General features: G+C 33.5%; 1 protein-coding gene across 1 annotated transcript in view; it reads right to left on the bottom strand.

The window, feature by feature from the left end:
• Positions 1–3,481: 3,481 nt before the first annotated feature.
• Positions 3,482–4,761, bottom strand: part of LOC106474992 (GTP-binding protein RAD-like) — a 24,512-nt gene continuing 23,232 nt past the window's right edge. Inside the window, exon 5 of the mRNA XM_013935693.2 lies at positions 3,482–4,721. The gene's annotated coding sequence lies outside the window, so the exon portion shown is untranslated. The remainder of the gene's footprint in view (positions 4,722–4,761) is intronic.

The raw sequence follows: 4,761 nt of genomic DNA, 5'->3' as shown, positions 1-4,761 counted from the left end.
CTTTTCAATTATTACAATTAGAAAACACAGGCCTATTTAGTTATAGTTTATTAATTACTAGCTGGAGTACCCTCACCTGGACGGAAGTTATGTAAATTCGTGATTAATTAAAGGTTATCTTAGAACGTGAAAAGTTGCTTCCCTTATATGTAGTTGTAAAAAACGCTCATAAAAACTGCAAAACACAAAATGTGAAACCGCAAGTTTGCATTTATATTCGCGTGGAGCCATTGACCCATTTAGTGAAGATTCACCCGCAGGAGGTGATGTAGTGGTAAAAAACGAAAAAAAAAACACAATAAACACCGCCAAACACAAAATGCAAAACTGAAAATTTGTGTGTATTTCCCCATGAACCCAATGAATCTCCACACTAAATTTGGTGAAGATCCATCCACATTCTGCGAAGTAGTTACATGGACATACAACAGATCGCACTATTATTTTTAAATAGATACATCTACTAATACATCATATATTCAACCTCACACACAAGAGAAATGTGCAGAATTAGCATGTGTGTGTGAAAAAGCAAACAGTAGGCCTAGCCTTTAAAATAAAATTATGCTGTCTACCATAAAATAGACTACGTGAAAAGAGTAAGGCTTAAATTATAATACTTACTGTGTATAATACGATTGAAGTCAAGTCAGCGAATGTATTTTGTTCTACTTTTTTGTCTCCAGGTGGTTTGATATCTGGAAGTGAATTTTCTTTTCTTTTAATACATTGTGAAGTACAATATTGCATTTTATTTGTGTTTTTTAAACGAGATCCACAACTCGAGCGCTTTCGAACAGTCGACTATTCTTCTTCAGGAGAATAAAGGTAACTATGCTAGTTGTAAATAAAACATTATCCACAGCAATATTTGCAATATATTTTTATAATTTAAATTTGTACTGAGGAAATAGACAGAAAACCGATGACCAATTTACATTCCAGTTGTTATTATTATTTTTCTAACTTTCGCAAAATTACTGCTAAGTTGACATTAACAATCGACATAAGTGTATTTGAAATAACACGTTTCAGGAAATGAAATGTGGGTTTTATACTTTATATGTAAAAATAAAACAAAAATGTCCTTCCCTACAGAGCAATGTAGTTAAATATTACATATATAATTGCATGGATAAAAATTTTTTATCGTAATTTACGTTAATTCTACACGACAAGGAAAGTTTGCCAAGGCATATTATGTTCTGGTTACATTTGTTATCAAATAGTTATTAAAATATGGATTTATATAGCCTGTGTGGTAGTAGAAGAAAACAAATGGAGCTATCCTAAGATCAATAATGATAAGTACATTATTAACAAGTTAACCTTTATCTAATTCTACGTTTAGATAAATTTAACATGAGCCAAATCGAATGATATACAAAGTCATGTAATGTGTACTAGTGTGGTATTCTCAGGTGCACTAAAAATACTTTGAAACTATGTCGGATAACCTTACCAAACAGGAGTGTCAATTAGGATATGAAATTATGAATCATTGTATAACTTGTACTGATTGAGTTAGCATACTGAACACAAATTATAAAACACAGTGAAAACAATCTTTATTATACAGAACTGTGTACTTGCCTGGATACGGACAGTCGTTTCTCTATCAGGGCAAAAATTAGGGTTAGACTCTGATTTGTCTTGGAATAACTATAAGAGAGGTATCTAATTTCAAAGAAACCTCATATTTACCTAGAGCGACTGAAATACCACGTGACTGTCTTTCTCATTCCACATAAATTGGTCCTGTAAAAAGAATGGAGGACACTGCTATTGACTTACTGATTCACGATCACACTAAGTAGTGTTCTCCACAGGTGATAACAGGTATTACCAATTTTGAAAATGGCAAAGAAACAAAGGTAAGTTTATATAACTATTTTCTTGACCACGTGTCATATGTAAACCTGTACATACACAGAAATCGGAACAAATAATGGGTTCAGAATATAAATTGATACCACAGAAAGATGAAACACGTGGTATAGTCCTAGGCCGTACTAGCGCTTAAAATCTAATATATATATATATATAAATATTTATGTTTTTTGTTATTTTTTTTTTAATTTCACGCAAAGCTACACGAGGACTATCTGCGCTAGCCGTCCCTAATTTAGCAGTGTAGGACTAGAGGGATGGCAGCTAGTCATCACCACCCATCACCAGCTCTTGGTTTACTCTTTTACCAACGAATAGCGGGATTGACCGTCACATTATAACGCCCCCACGGCTGAAAGGACGAGCATGTTTGGTGGGACGGGGATTCGAACCCGCGACCCTCAGATTGCGAGGTCGATCGCCCTAACCACCTGGCCATGCCGGGCATATATATATATACATATATACGGAAATACTGAAATTGCAAGCAACAAGAGAAATCAAAGAACCTTCTAGCTCCAATTATGCACTGCAACAGCATTACAGATAACACAGACAACTGTAAACCCGAATGTTTTATTTTTTTCCCCATTTACAAACTTCTTTCACTAATCTTATCCATCCCTTCTTTCGGCAGTAAGGCTAAGGATTCAGTTAATACCAACATTTACGAGATAACAACGACGTTTGATCTATTTCCTTTCCACTCGTATAAGAAAGAAAATAAGAAAATAAAATCACTACGGAAAACCAGGCAAGGTTGTGGGCTTACAACACTAAAATATGGGGCTTGATACCCCGCGGTGGACAGAACGCAAACAGCCTATTGTGTAGCTTTACGCTGAAACAACAACAACTCTGTAAACGCTTTAATAGTGAAGTTTAAACGTACAATGAGGTATGAAAGTTATTTTGTAAAAGCATAAATTAAAACCTAGAAAAATCCTATACTGATGTATTGTATATCAAAGTAAATAGTAGTTTGGTTTCATTTGTTTTGAACTTCGCGCAAAACTACATGAGGGATATCTGTGCTAGCCGTCCCTAATTTAGCAGTGAAGACTAGAGGGAAGGTAGCTAGTCAATACCATCCACCGCCAAATTTTGGGCTATTCTTTTACCAATGAATAGTAGGATTGACCGTCACATTATCACGTAAAAAAGTGCGAGCATGTTTGGTGACAGGGATTTGAATCTGCGATCCTCAAATGGCAAATCGAGCGCCCCACTAGAAATTGGATATTTTTAAATTCTATATTTGAAATAGAACTGCTTTTGAAAGATACAAAAATTGTTTTCCTCTGGAATTTATGAATCAATCAATTAAATTAAAGTTTCTATATTATTTAGTACAGTCAACATTTTCTCAGTTACTTAAAGTAATAACGTGTTTCTTTAGATACCAACGTGGACGTTTCACCGGATATTATTTTTGACTTCTCATCTCTCAGGCAATCTAAAAAATGTTGTTGAATAAAGATACACCAAGAGCATCGATATTTGTATCTAATAAATTACAAATTTAAAAAAGAGAGAGGTATTTTTTATTGTTTTTATTCGTGTAAGTTTTATGTTTTATCATACTCCTTGTACAGATAGAGGTTAGTTGTTAAAATATTTTCAATTGATTTGACACACAGTCTTTCTTTATGCTTTAAAAAATGGTTCTTATATATATATATATATATAAAGCTTACTTAGATATCACCAAAAGCTTAAAAACATACTTTAAAATGTACATAGTGGAACCAATGCTACACTCTGAATCCGTTTACACTTGACGTGAACAGACGCTATAAAACGACTAAAGCCGTTCACACTTAACGTGAACAAACGCTACATAAAGACTAAATTGGTTTATATCCAACGTGAACAAACGCTACAAAAATACTAAAGCCGTTTACACTTAACGTAAACAAACGATACATAAAGACTAAATCGGTTTACATCCAACGTGAACAAACGCTACAAAAATACTTAAGCCGTTTACACTTAACGTAAACAAACGATACATAAAGACTAAATCGGTTTACATCCAACGTGAACAAACGCTACAAAAATACTAAAGCCGTTTACACTTAACGTAAACAAACGATACATAAAGACTAAATCGGTTTACATCCAACGTGAACAAACGCTACAACAACACTAAATCTTCCTCGTTTGAGGCGAGCACGAGAAGAGCAGCATTGTTAAAGAAAAGGAACTCTTACGAGTCGCTCGGACTCTTAACGTATAATTATTAGGAAAATAAGACGGAAATTTAAGGTTCTTGCCGGATACTTACTGACTAAAACAAGTGGAAAAAGATAAGGTGAACTAAAAATTATGTCAAAATGGCTTGAAATTTTTATTAGAGCACACGAAAATCTATGAAAATTCTCCCCTCCCGAGCCCCAAGAGTACATTAAACATATCAGTAAATTCTCAACTTCTGATATAATAAAACAATGATTGAATGTTGTTAGATCGGATGGTAAACAAGAATAATTCAGCTCAATAATTAAAAACAATGTTGTGATATCTGTAAAAGATACAGGTAAACAGGCTTTAAAAAGTTGAATAACTCATTTAAACACCCCTGTACATCTAACCGTGGAACTACGAAAAACAACATTTTTGAAAATTTTACTTTTAACTAAAGGAATGGAAGACATATGCTATCTAAATGTTGAGGTTCATTCTTCTATTAAATAAAAAGAATAAATAATATATATTTTATTAAATTTCAATAAAATTTTAGGGTGTAGTACATTGTGCAAAAGTGATGTCTCACGATTAACAAGACACAACCCATGCAGCTTGACACTGATAGTTATAAATTAACAAGACTCAACCCATACGGCTTGACACTGATAGTTATAAATTAAC

Source organism: Limulus polyphemus, unplaced genomic scaffold (assembly GCF_000517525.1).
Source record: "Limulus polyphemus unplaced genomic scaffold, Limulus_polyphemus-2.1.2 Scaffold144, whole genome shotgun sequence".
Classification (NCBI taxonomy): domain Eukaryota; kingdom Metazoa; phylum Arthropoda; class Merostomata; order Xiphosura; family Limulidae; genus Limulus; species Limulus polyphemus.
Note: the sequence above shows the minus strand (reverse complement) of the source record. Positions and strands in the feature narration are given on the sequence as shown.